The following is a 14225-nucleotide window of genomic DNA, read 5'->3' as shown; positions in this document are numbered from 1 at the left end:
AAGATCCTTAAAAGCACAGGAAGTATGATATTAGGAATGTATGAATTAGGAATTATATTCTGCTATTACTACTAGACACCTAAAAAATACTGGTTTACATGAGTTTTTTTCCTTTCATGTAATTAAAAATCTGGAGATTTTTATACCAGGACTTGTATGGCAGCTTCCAATGTCATCAGAGAACCAGTTTCCATTACTGTCTTCATTTGTCATCCCTAGGATGTGTGACCCTTATCCTCATGGTTACATAATGGCTGCTGAAACTCCAGCCATTACATCTGCCTTCATATAGGAAGACAAGACAAAGTAGGGAAGAACACAGCAAACTCTTTAAAGGAGACTTCCAAGAAGTCCTGACTACTTCTGTTTATATATCTGCTTATAGCAATCCCATCTTTAAAGAAGAACAGGATATACTTTTTCATCTTGACATATTGACATCCTTGGCAGCAACTAGCAATCTCTACAACAGTCTAATGCAATATTCAGTGGGTGACCTTGCCTTCAGTGACTCAAGGACATAGGCTCCTTCCATCTTACAAGTTATTTTCAATGCATGGCTTCAGTGGTTACCACAGAGGGGAAAAGATAGGGTAGAGATGGCACCACTGCTGGGCAACAGAAAGTAGGAACCCCACCATAGATACAGGTTCAAAGAGCAGGACACTACTCCATGAAAAAGCTAGAGGAGTGTTTTCATACCTTGGCTGCAAATTAGAAGTATTAGACACATTGGAGCTTTTAATAAATATCATCACCTAGGCCTAAGCCAAGTGGAGTAGGAATGGGCATCAGTACTTTCTCATATCTTCCCCAGTGATTCTAGGGTTTGGCCAGAGTTGAGAACGATGTTCTTAGAAGGATACAGCTGGACCTCAGACCCAGGAGAACTGAATGCTAGACAAAGATGGAAGGTACAGAGTTAATTCTCCTCATACACAAATTCATGGAACTATACAGCAAGACAAACTTGATTCTTAATTCTGAGACCTTGAGGCTTGGTCTACTTAGCTTTATCCTAATGTCTGAGATAAGGCTAATGTAAATAGGAGTTATATGGTCCCAGCAGTGAAGTTTAGAGGACTCGCAGCCAGGAAGCCAATCACATCATTAAAAAAACAAAAACAAAAACAAAAAAACAACAACCTCCCAGAATCTTTGGAGTATATGCTACATAAGGGATAGACTTAACTTCACTTATTAGTATATCTCAGTGCCTGGAACAGAGCCTGGCACAGAGCCAGTATGCAGCAAATATTTTTTGAATTAATAAACTAAAAAGTATTTAGAGAGGCTATTCTATGTACTCAGAATGGTGATTTAAAATTTTTTTGGTTTGTATAGAAGAGTATAAAAATGATAATTGCCCTCATATGATGAGAGAGAGAGAGAAAGAGAAGGAGCAAGTCAAGATTCAACACATAGAGCCACAGAAATCAGACAAAGTGACAGAAATCAAACAAGTGGGTGCCTGCTGCTAGGGGATGAATTGATGACAAAGGAGCATAGCGAATTTGGGGCATTAATGTCCTATATGTTAATTGTGGTGGTGTGTTCATTTTTCACACTCATCAAACTATAAACTTAAAATGGATGTATTTTATTGTATGTAAAGTATATCTTGTATTAGTCCTCGAATGCTGCATAACATTATCCCAAATCTAGTGGCTTAAAACAACACTCATTTATTAGCTCACAGTTCTGTAGATCATAAATCTGGGTACCATACTGAGTGAGTTATCTGCACAGATTCTCCTCAGGCTAAAATCAAGGTGTCAGCTGGGCTGTGTTCTCATGTGGGTCTCAGGATCCTCTTCTAAGTTCGCAGGGTTGTGGCATCATTTGGTTCCTTGTGACTGTATGGCCTAAGTCCCAGTTTCCTTGCCTGCTGTAAATCCGGGGATGCTCTAATCTAGAGCTCATGTCATTTGCTGCATGGAACCCTCCATCTTTAAATCCAGTGATGAATGAAAGTCCCTTGCATCAAATCCCTGTCACGCTTCAAATCGCTTCTTTTAGGAAGAGTCCAGTTCCTTTCAAGGGTTCCTGTGAGTATTCAATTACATCTACAAAATCGCTTTTGCTATAAAATATGACATAATCACAGGAGTGATGTCTCACACATTCACAGGTTCCACACAGACTTAAGGGGAGGAGATCGTAAAAGAGTCATTGGGATCATCTTGGAATTCTGCCTACCACATACCCCAATAATATTTATTACAAAAGTACATTAACACAGGAAATTAAGGAGACTTGAATGTTTGCCTTTAACCACTCACTCCCATGGCTACATCTTGGAGCCGATCATCATCCAGAATTGCTCCACTTTTGAACTCTTACTCAACTTCTGAGATATGAAATGTGGATAGAGATACTAATTGTCAATAGAAATGGAGCAACGACATGATCAGCAGAGCCAGGTGACAGAAAGGCTCAGCTACTCCTTAAGCATGAATTTTACTATCATTACAGTTGACACTTTTTCATTCTACTGGGATCACATTCCACTTGTCAGAAGAGTGTGCGTAGGAGGTGGGATTTACCAGCACTCCCTTAACTACTTCTTACTCTGACACCAGGGACTGATCACTGGTGAATTCCTTTCAGTTGTCAAGAAGTTCTCTGTGTGTGTGTGTGTGTGTGTGTGCATGCACATGCAATGACTGCAAAAAGATGCATTTCTGGATTTATGACCCAATGCTAATGTAGGTCCTGCTTATTTGGGCAGGGAAAAAATAAATACTATATAATATTTATTGCATATATTCACGGATTTTAAAAATCAACATTTGGGAAATTTTTCTAACACTGTGCTTGTCACTCAGCTACTTTTAATTTATGCTTAGCAAACACTATACAAAAGAAGGTACTATATTATTTCATGGAAGTTATCGGGGAGTATGTTTTATGGATCTCTGTTCACAGTGGGTGTCTATTTTAGGAAAATGATTCACTTTTATATTTATACCTATGAGAGATTAATCGCTTTTCAGTATTTTTATTGGAAAGAATGATAAAACATAAGTACACTTGAATTTTCACAACTTAAAAACTTCAAGTTGGGCTTCCCTGGTGGCGCAGTGGTTGAGAGTCCACCTGCCAATGCAGGGGACACGGATTCGTGCCCCGGTCCGGGAAGATCCCACATGCCGCAGAGCGGCTGGGCCCGTGAGCCATGGCCACTGAGCCTGTGCGTCTGGAGCCTGTGCTCCACAACGGGAGAGGCCACAACAGTGAGAGGCCTGCGTACCGCAAAAAAAAAAAAAAAAACCTTCAAGTTCATCACTAAATATATTTAAATCTTTAGGAATATTTTTCCCTCAAAACACATGATGATGAGCTAATTCCAGATGCTTTAGGTTAAATTACTGTAGCATTTTTATTTAGTAAATTACATGGCAACTTTTAGATGCTATCATACTTTAAGACATAAATCTTGATAAGTGATTTGTGCTTTTTATATACGCCTACATTTTATCAAATATAATTAGACTGTGTCCAAATTTGAATATGATGTTAAGACTTAGGATAAGTGACATGCCTTTCCCACTAGCATATTATTCAAATGTTATAGGCTTCCTGCTTTTCTGGTCAGAATGATAGATAATGACTTTGTACAAGCTAATTTGAAATTGGATCCTTAAGTTTCATTCATTTAATTATAAAGCAGCATTATAAAATCCCTACCAAAATAGTTCACATAGCAGTCTGCAATGAGGAAGCTTTTATGTGAAAGCACATTGTATAAGCTTGGTCAGTCGCCAGAAGTGGTAGGATTTTGCTGAGCAAGTCATGGCATTATTAGAGGATGCTGGCATAAACAGAAATGCAGATCAGTAAATGAAATGGAGGATAGAAAGCAAGCAATAAAGATGGTGTATAAAAAAGTTGAATGTGGCTTATTAGAATACATGTTTAATAGTTCAGTGTGAGTAAAGACCTGAGGAAATGACCTTTCATTTCAGCATAAAAGAAATGTAATTATAATTTATTCCAACTGTGCTCTTTTGGAATAATATAGGATCATTTAGACTTGACCATGAAAATGGTTTTATTGATAGGCTGGTGCCAATGATAAATTAACTCTTCATAATACCAATGTGTTGACTAGTAGAGAACTTATAGAAATGAAGAGAAGACTCTTTAAGAGCTGTGTCCTCCAGGAGAATAAAGTAATGAGGAACCTATTCTAGTGAACACAATCCAGCTTTTTATGATGATATTTATATCTATTGCAAAACTCAGGCTTTACAGAAATAGTATGCAAATTTTCTTTTAAAAGATAAAAAGAATCCTACAACTTACCGATTCAATTAAAATAATGATATTATTTCATTTTCACAGAGGATTCATCTACTGAGATGTTATAATCAGATACTTTGAATGAAACAGGCTTCATCCCTACATAACTTGATACATAATAGATCACATATGTTAGTCATAAGCACTGATGGAAAGAGAGATGGCTGTGGTCCCAAATCATGCTAAGTGAAACGCCAGACAAAGAAAGACAAATACTGTATGATATCACTCATATGTGGAATCTAAAAAATACAACAAACTAGTGATTATAAAAGAGAAGCAGGCACAGATATAGAGAACAAACTAGTGGTTACCAGTGGGGAGAGTGGGGGAGAAGCAATATAGGGGTGGGAAGTGGGAGGTACAAACTATTGGGTGTAAGATAGGATCAAGCATGTATTGTACAACTCGGGGAATATCGCCAATAGTTTGTGATAACTGTAAATGGAAAGCAACTTTTAAAAATTGAATAAATTTTTAAAAATTAAATTAAAAAAATCTTCAGATTCCATCATGATGCCTGCTCCTCTGTGAGTTTCCTGAGGAGTATATAAAAACACATAGGAGACACTGGACAAACACTCACTTCATTCTATCTAGAGCTATGGCCTCAAATCTTTATATGGTCTCAGGTTAAACTGGGCTGGACCATATGTAAATGAAGATGACGCCTTATCTACCTGATCTCCATTCTAGCCTAGGGCCCAGACTAGAATTAAGAAGAGTGACTGGTCTTGACCCCTCCCTTTTCTCCACCCTCAGGTCTTACACTCTGATAGTGAGAAGACTGATAAAGAGAAAATCTTCCTCCAAAATCCTAAAGTTGAGCTTGCTTAAACAGTCTTCTGTGCTCCAGGCACTAATCCTATGATCATTTGGCTTTACATAAAAAGGAATGGGGGGGGGTCCCCGACATGGAGATGTCTCATCTTACCACACCTTTCACGTGTGAGCACACCTGACAGGTTTACTTCATTGTTTCCAGCACCCAAAACTCAAATTATGTGTCCTTTACCCTCGTTAGAGTTGTTCCTTCTGGAAGATGGTGTTGTGGGGGGGAATATTCAATCTTTCCCAGCAGTTAAGAGCGTGCTACTAAAAATAACTAGGACTAAAAGTGAAGAATAATTAGACACTTATTGTTGGAGTTACTCTTCTTAATTCAGGGACACAAATCCTATCCAACACTTCATTCACCTGGTACATATAAAGAAGCAGGAACTGAAATTTTTAAGTTCTATCTTCATTTTCATCACCTAGTTGTTTCTAATGAAATCATTAAATAATTTCTTTTGGATATAGAAATACATACACATAATGATACATATTTGGAAAAATGTCAGTTTGTTAATTATTCTGTCTAGCTTTTGAAGATCTAGTTCTGCAGCCAATTTAGTATTCAAGATAAACGCATTATATAAACAACTTATAAAGAAGAAACACTATGATAAATATTGTAAGAGATGTAGAGAGGTTATGAAATACATGTTAGAAAGAGGAGCTATTATTCTGAGGGAGAAGGACTTGCCAAATGGAAGAGGTAGGATTTAAAGAGAGACTTGAAATATATGTAATCTCTCAACAGTTGAATTTCAGAAATATAGTCTAATCCAGTTAGAAAATTGTTAGAAATTGTTAGAAATACAAATTATCAAGCCCCACACCAGATGTAATGAATTGTGAACTCTAGTGATAGGACTCAGCAATCTGTAATTTATCAGCTCTCCATGTGATTCTGATGCATGCTACAGTTGGAAGACCACTGAACTAACCAATCAATAAGCCTTTATCTATTGATTGGCTTATGTACAAGGTGCTAAATAGACACTTGAGGAATAGAAGTAATTGTAAGATATAGTACTTATTATTTAAAACATTCCAATAGAATTAGAATTGTCATCTTAGGCAACTATAAAAGAAACCTAACAACACAAAGTCATTGATAAGGCCCAAGGGACTCATGGTGACAGGTAGAGATTACAGAGACCTTCTACCTGAGTGAAGAGTTTCAACATGTACAAAGGGGGATTGTAGTCATAAACATCTCCTCCCCTTTGTCAACATGGACATTATAATTTCCCTGGTCCAGATGGCAATCAGTTTTGAGAAATCAGGAAAGATACCATATCAGGAAGCCAGAAATAAGGAAAATTAGAGCTAAAACTCAGAATACAATCCAGTTCATAAACCAGTATTCAGGAAACCATAAAACAAGTAAACACAAATGTCCACTTTATTTATCCTGCTTTGAGTTTTTTAAGCTTCTTGGATGTATAAATTTATAGTTTTCATCAATTTTGGAAAACATTTGGCCATTATTTCTTCAAACATTTTTTTCTCCCCCATCACCCTCTTTGGATTCCAGTTACAAGTATGCTAGACTGCTTGGTATTGTCACTGCTTGATATGGTCACTGAGCTCCCTTTGGCTTTTTTTAGTCTTTTTCTTTCTCTTTGTGCTTCAGTTTGCATAGTTTCTTTAACTATGTTTTCAAGCTCACTGATCTTTTCTTCTGCAATATCTAATGCTGTTAATTCCATCCAATGAAATTTTCATTTCAGATACTGTATTTTTCATCCATAGAAGTTCCATTTGGTCTTTTTTACCTCTTCCATTTCTCTTCTCATTATAGTTATGCTTTCCTCCTTAAATATATGGAACCTATATATTAAACATGTTTACATATACTAGTTTGCAAATTCTATCATCTCTCATTTCAGCATCTGTGTTTTCCTTCTGCTTATCAGTCACATTTTCATACTTCTTCATATGTCTAGTAATTATTTTACTGAACGCCAGGCATTGTTAATTTTATGTTGTTGAGGACTAGATTTTATACTAGTCCTTTAAAGAGTGTAGAACTTTATTCTAGCAGACAGTTACGTAACATGAAGATCATTTTAATGCTTTTGAGGCTTGTTTTTAAGCTTCTTTTAGCTCCACTACTAAGGTATGATCTTCTGAGATCACTAGTAAATGCCCTGAGTATTCAGCAATGCCTTCCTTTCTGGCCAGTTGGAACCAAAATGATTTCCAGCCCTGTGTGAACTCTTGAAACTGTTTGGTTTACAGCTTTCTGGTAATTCTTCTTTTCCTAACAATTTTTCTTTGCCCAGCCTGGTGGAGTTTCACCCTACATATGCACAGACTGGTTTAGCCAAAGACTTAAGGAGACTCCTGTGTAGATTTGTGGAGCCATTTCTCTCTGTAGCTCCCACTCCAGTAATCAATCTCATAAATTCTAGTTGCATTGGCCTCCCTAAATTCTGATGTCCTCCACTCAGTGAAATTGTTTCCTTGTGCTACTGTCTGGAAAGTGTCTCCACCAGAAAGTCAAGATGGTTGTAGGGCTCACCTCATTCATTTCCCTCCTCTCAGGGACTAAAATACTGCACAGCCTACTGTCCAAGGTCTGAAAACAGTTCTTTCATATATTTTGTGCATCTTTCTAGTTGTTTATGGTAGGGAGGCAAGTCCCACAGGAGATATGGGTGGAAACAGAAGTTCACAAAATGCCAACTGTAAGAACGTAAGAAAAATATAGCCACAGACAAAAGGGTCTTAAGGATGGGGAGATGAGACAGTTGTGCTGACATATATTTGGTAAACATCTTTTGGAGTAGATTGTTTCCCAAAGAACCCTGGTTGGTTTTAAAGGTGTCCTGACCCCAAGTGATTGGGCATTCCATACACACTGACATTAATAAATAATTGCTGTAGACATCAAGTGCTTCTGAAGGAATGACTAATTTATTCTCCTTATCAACAAGTCACATAAAATGCAGCATTCGCATTATCTAGTAGATTTCTCCATTCTTCTCAAGAGTGGCCTTTTTTATTATATGAGTAATGTATGCTTTATTATTTAAAAATCCAAGCAATTCAGAAATATACAAAACAGAGTAAAAATAAAATCTCTCCACTCTACCTCATTCACTGTTAACAGTTTGGTGTATATATCTATATCTCCGTATCACAAAAGTAGACTTCTCTATCACTGTCCAGTCCCACTGAAGAACCATGGACAGGACTTTTCCTGCTAAAACACCATCACCTCTCTGTTTTGGAAGACTTACCAGAGTCTTGGGCTATTGTCAAAAAGAAGCATCCACAAGACACTGTTTGGATGGGACCCAGAAAAGCTCAGGGTCTACTTCTGCTGCATAAGCAGCAGTGAGGACCACAGGCAGATCTTAAAGGGAAGTTCTAGCTCACATTTAAGAGGTGACATGATTCCTTGGCAGAGTTATATACTCTCTTGACTAGTGATGTATGTTTGCTCATACTGATTCAGCTTTTATTTGGCTCCCTGACAGTGACTACCAACAGAATACTTGGTGCCCCTCAGTCCCTGCTATCATCCATGTCCCCCAAGGTCCCGGTTTTTGTCTCTAGATTATGATAACTTCCAAGGACTTTTTCTTTACCCTCACAAACACACTCCCTCCTATTCTAATCTAATCTCCTCCCAGGACTAGGGAGGAGTGGGTAGACAGCGTCCTTTCTTCTTCTATTTGCTTTGTAAGCTTTGTACCATCACCAACTCTATGTTCTGCTTTCCAGAGGGCCTTTCCTTTTGTTTCTCTACAGACAGTTTAGAAGTTAAAAACAAAATAAGATAAAACAGCAAAGAGTATATATTAACTTTTTCCCTTTTAATTCTTGCTATAACTATGCTAATTTACCTCCAAGCCATACAGGTGACTATGACAAGGGAAAGGGCCAGGAAGTTCAGGAAGTGAAAGAAAGGAAGAAACAGTACAAGGATGAAGTTCAAGGTCATATTCTGCATCCTTACAGGCCACTACATATAGAAATGCTTCATAATATTAACATATTATTATACTGTGTAAATTATCATAATATAGTGAACCAGCCTCTTCATTTTTATATAGGAAAAATTTTATTTGATAAATATAATTTTTTAAAACCAGTCTCTTATTGATGTACACAATTAAAGAAAAACACTGCTTTGAACAGCACTTATTTGTTTATTTCTGTAGGAAAATTCCTGAAAGTAGAAAATCTGGATCAAAGGGTATGTACTATTTAAATTTAAAAGATAATATCAAATTGCCTTTCAGAAAGATTTACCAATCTATACTTTTATAAGTGTATATGAGATTGTCAGTACTAGTTATTAACAATCATATCAATATTTGCCAATCTAATAGGTCTAAATTAGATTTAAAAATCTACTTTTTAAAAATTCTATTCTTATGATTAACATGTTGAAGATATTTTCATATGTGTAGGAGTTATTTGTACTTCTTCCATGAATTGTCAGTTTATATCCTTTGTGCATATTTGATCTGTTATTCTTTTACTTAGTGATTTGTAGTAGCTCTATATGTGTACAGATATTAACACTTGAGATGTTATACATTACCTATATATTGAACATATTTTTTTCTAGTTTGATATTGGTATTTTAGCATTATTTACAAAGGTTTTTTTTTTTTCTTGCTATGCAGAGATTAATCCATTCAACAAATATTTATTGAACCCCTACTATGCACTAACCACTAGTCTGAGTTATAGGGATATAGTGGTGATAAAGACAGACAAGGTCCTTGCAGTCAGGGTGCTTACATTCTAATAAAGAAGCAGGAAAGTAAGTAAACAACCCATGTACAGGCTGTAGCTGTATGATAGTGAAAATAAACTGGTTAACAAAGAGTGTACGGGAGAAAATGGTCAGCTGAGATATTTCCAAGGAAATGACATTTGAGGTAAGACCTGAAAGATGAACATGAGACAAATGGGTAAAGCATATAGGCAGTGGAGAGGAGCTTTGGGGTTAGGGAAAAGTGGGGGTCGGGGTCTGGGGGTACAGCAATCCAAAGGACCAAAGGCAGGAAAGGGTGTAGTGTTTTCAAGGACAAAAAGAAAAGCATGATCACTGAGCCTAGTGAGGAACAGGGAAAATGGTATGAATGAGGTTGTAGAGGAGGGGAGAGGCCAAATGAGACAAGATCTTATTTTATTCCAAGAGCGAGAGCCACCGAAGAGTTTTAGGTATGGAACGGCATGATTTGATTTATGTTCTTAAAGCTCATTTGTTTTAGCTATGCAGAGAATAAATTGGCAAAGAGAAAAAGTACAAAGAGAAAGAATAGTTAAGCAACTATTGCACAAGTCTAGACCAGAGATGATAGTGGTTTAGATTACAGTGTTAGCCATGGAGAGAAAATAAAATGAGAAGAGCAATTCTTAGGCAATCCAATTTGCTCTTCTATCCCCTCTCCCCACACACATCTTCATCTAGTTTTCACTCATCCTTTCTAGTGCCAAGAAACAAGGTACCTCATCTCTTTTGTAAAACCAACCTCTCAAGATACAGCAAAAAATACTTATTCAAGAAGCCTTTCTTGCATAAACAGCAAGGTCCTATGTATAGCACAGGGAACTAGAATCAACATCCTGTGATCAACCATAACAGAGAAGAATATAAAAAAGAATGTATATATGTATAACTGAATCACTTTGCTGTACAGCAGAAATTAACACATTGTAAATCAACTATACTTCAAAAAAAATAAAATAAAATATACTGAGGGAAAATTAAATTAAATTAAATTAAAAATAAAAGAAGCCTTTCTTGAACCTTTGACTGTGCTAAGAGTCACTAATGTGTGCAAACCTCTACCAAAGCACTTAACATTATGTCTTAATTATATTCATTCATCTTTCTTTTAATTTGACCATGGGCTCCATGAGGTAGGTGATTATGTCTTATTCATCTATATAACAGAGCACCTGTGTCAGTATCTGATACCTAGTAGGTACTTAATTATTAATTATACTTCAATTGATGGAGTGGGTATTACATTTTGCCTAAGGCATATATGGAAATACTAATTTATTTGAATCTGTTGATGTTATACTTTATTGCTAAGAAATGCTAAACATCATCCGAGCCTTCAGTGAGCTGTAGTCTGTAGCTGGTGGAGGGTCTTGCCTCGATGTTGATGGCTGCTGACTGATCAGGGTGGTGGTTGCTGAAGGCTGGGGTGGCTGCGGCAATTTCTTAAAATAAGACAACAATGAAGTTTGCCACATGGATTGATTCTTCCTTTCACGAATTATTCTCTGTAACACGCAGTGATATTTTATAGCATTTTACCCACAGTAGAACTTCTTTCAATCCTCTCAAACCCTCCTACTGCTTTAACAACTAAGTTTATGTTGTATTCTAAATCCTTTGTTGTCATTTCAACCAAATTCACAGCATCCTCACCAGGAGTAGGTTCCATCTCAAGAAACCACTTTCTTTGCTCATCCGTAAGAAGCAACTCCTCACCTGTTAGTTTTATCATGAGATTGCAGCAATTCAGTCCCATCTTCACATTCCACTTCTATTCTAGTTCTCTTGTTATTTCCACATCTGCAGTTACTTCCTCCACTGAAGTCTTGAATCCCTCAAAGTCATCCATGAGGGTTGGAATCAGCTTCTTCCAAACTCCTGTGAACATTGATATTTTGACCTCTTCCCATGAATCATGAATGTTCTTAATGGCATCTAGGATGGTGAATCCTTTCCAGAAGGTTTTCAATTTACTTTGCCCAGATCCATCAGAGGAATCACTATCTATGGCAGCTATAGCTTTACGAAATGTATTTCTCTTTTTTCTTTTTTTGTAATCTATCTATTTATTTATTTTTGGTTGCATCGGGTCTTCGTTGCTGCCCACGGGCTTTTCTCTGGTTGCGGCGAGCGGGGGCTACTCTTCGTTGCGGTGTGTGGGCTTCTCTTCATTGCGGTGCGTGGGCTCCTCATTGTGGTGGCTTCTCTTGTGGAGCATGGGCTCTAGGCGCACGGGCTTCAGTAGTTGTGGCATGCAGGCTTCAGTAGTTGTGGCTCACGTGTTCTAGAGCGCAGGCTCAGTAGTTGTGGTGCACAGGCTTAATTGCTCCGCGGCATGTGGGATCTTCCTGGACCAGGGCTTGAACTCGTGTCCCCTGCATTGGCAGGCGGATTCTTAACCACTGTGCCACCAGGGAAGTACCACGAAATGTATTTTGTAAACAATAAGACTTGAAAGTTGAAATTACTTCTTGATCCATGGGCTGCAGAATGGATGTTGTGTTCGAAGCATGAACAAAACATTGATCTCATTGTACACCTTCACCAGAGCTCTTGGGTGACGAGGTGCACTGTCAATGAGCAGTAATATTTTGAAAGGAATCTTTTTTCTGAGCTGTAGGTCTCAACAGTGGGCTTAAAATATTCAGTAAACAATGTGGTAAACAGATGTGCTGTCATCCAGACCTTGTTGTTCCATTTATAGAACACAGACAGAGTAGATTTAACATTTCTTAAGGGCCCTAATATTTTCAGAGTGGTAAATGAACACTGGCTTCAACTAAAGTCACCAGCTGCATTAGCCCCTAACAAAAGAGTCAGCCTGTCCTTTGAAGCTTTGAGGCCAGACATTGACTTCTCCTCTCTACCTGTGAAAGTCCTAGATGGCATCTTCTTCCAATATAAGGATGTTTTGTCTACACTGAAAATCTGTTTTTTAATGTAGCCACCTTCATGAGTTATCTTATATATCTTCTGGATAACTTGCTGCAGCTTCTACATCAGCACTTACTGCTTCACTTTGCACTTTGATGTTAGGGAGATGGCTTCTTTCCTTCAAACTCATGAACCAACATCTGCTAGCCTCAAACTTTTCTTCTGCAACTTCCTCACCTCTGTCAGACTTTATAGAATTGAAGGGAGTTAAGGCCTTACTCCAGATTAGGCTTTGGCTTAAGGGAATATTGTGGCTTGATCTTCTGTATACACCATTAAAATTTTCTCCATTTCAGCAATAAGGCTGTTTCACTTCTTATCATTCATGTGATAAGCACAAATAGCTTTAATTTCCTTCAGGAACTTTTCCTTTGCATTCACAACCTGGCTAACTTTTGGGTGCAAGAGACCTAGCCTTTGGTCTACCTCGGCTTTCAACATGTCTTCCTCACTTAGCTTAATCATTTCTAGCTTTTGATTTAAAGTGAGAGATTTTCGACTCTTCCTTTCACATGACACTTACAGACACCATTGTAGGATTATTCATTGGTCTAATTTCAACATTGTTGTGTCTTAGGGAATAGGGAGACCCAAGGAGACGGAGAGAGACAGGGGAACGGCCAGTTGGTAGAGCAGTCAGAACACACACAATGTTTATTGGTTAAAGTTCACCATCTTATATGGGTGCAGTTAGTGGTGCCCCAAAACAATTACAGTAGTAACATCAAAGATCACTGATCATAGATCACCATAACAAATATAATAATGGTAAAAAAAAGTTTGAAATATTGTGAGAATTACCAAAATTCTTACACAGAGACATGAAATGAGCAACCCTTGTTGGAAAAATGGTGCCAGTAGACTTGCTCAATGCAGGGTTTGCCACAAACCTTCAACTTGTAAAAACGTGCTGTACCTGCAAAGAGTAATAAAGCAAAGCACAATAAAACAAGGTATGCTTGCAGTTATGTTTTAGTTTTATCTACAGTTATTGCTCTTCTCAAGTTGTATATAATTTTTAAAAATTATATTTTTTTTAATTTTTTTTTTTTTTTTTTTTTTTTTTTTTTGCAGTACGCGGGCCTCTCACAGTTGTGGCCTTTCCCGTTGCGGAGCACAGGCTCCGGATGCGCAGGCCCAGTGGCCATGGCTCACAGGCCCAGCTGCTCCGCGGCATGTGGGATCTTCCCGGACGGGGCACGAACCCGTGTCCCCTGCATCGGCAGGCGGACTCTCAACCACTGCGCCACCAGGGAAGCCCGTAAAAATTATTTTTTAAATGTACAAAAATAAAACACAAGCACATGCATGTAAAATGCAAACAATTTAGGTAATACACAGAGTAAAAAAGTGAGTTTCTCTTTTCTTCTCCTTGAGATAACAACTTCTGGCAGCCATT

At 37.7% G+C, this 14225-nt stretch overlaps 1 long non-coding RNA gene across 1 annotated transcript in view; it reads right to left on the bottom strand.

The window, feature by feature from the left end:
• Positions 1–906: 906 nt before the first annotated feature.
• Positions 907–14225, bottom strand: part of LOC111178251 (uncharacterized) — a 69877-nt gene continuing 56558 nt past the window's right edge. Inside the window, exon 4 of the long non-coding RNA XR_016391322.1 lies at positions 907–13742. This is a non-coding gene — a long non-coding RNA (uncharacterized LOC111178251). The remainder of the gene's footprint in view (positions 13743–14225) is intronic.

Source organism: Delphinapterus leucas, chromosome X (assembly GCF_059928025.1).
Source record: "Delphinapterus leucas isolate spDelLeu-1000000601 "Yukka" chromosome X, BTC_Dleu_Yukka2, whole genome shotgun sequence".
Taxonomy (NCBI): Eukaryota; Metazoa; Chordata; class Mammalia; order Artiodactyla; family Monodontidae; genus Delphinapterus; species Delphinapterus leucas.
This window is presented reverse-complemented; position numbering and strand designations above follow the sequence as displayed.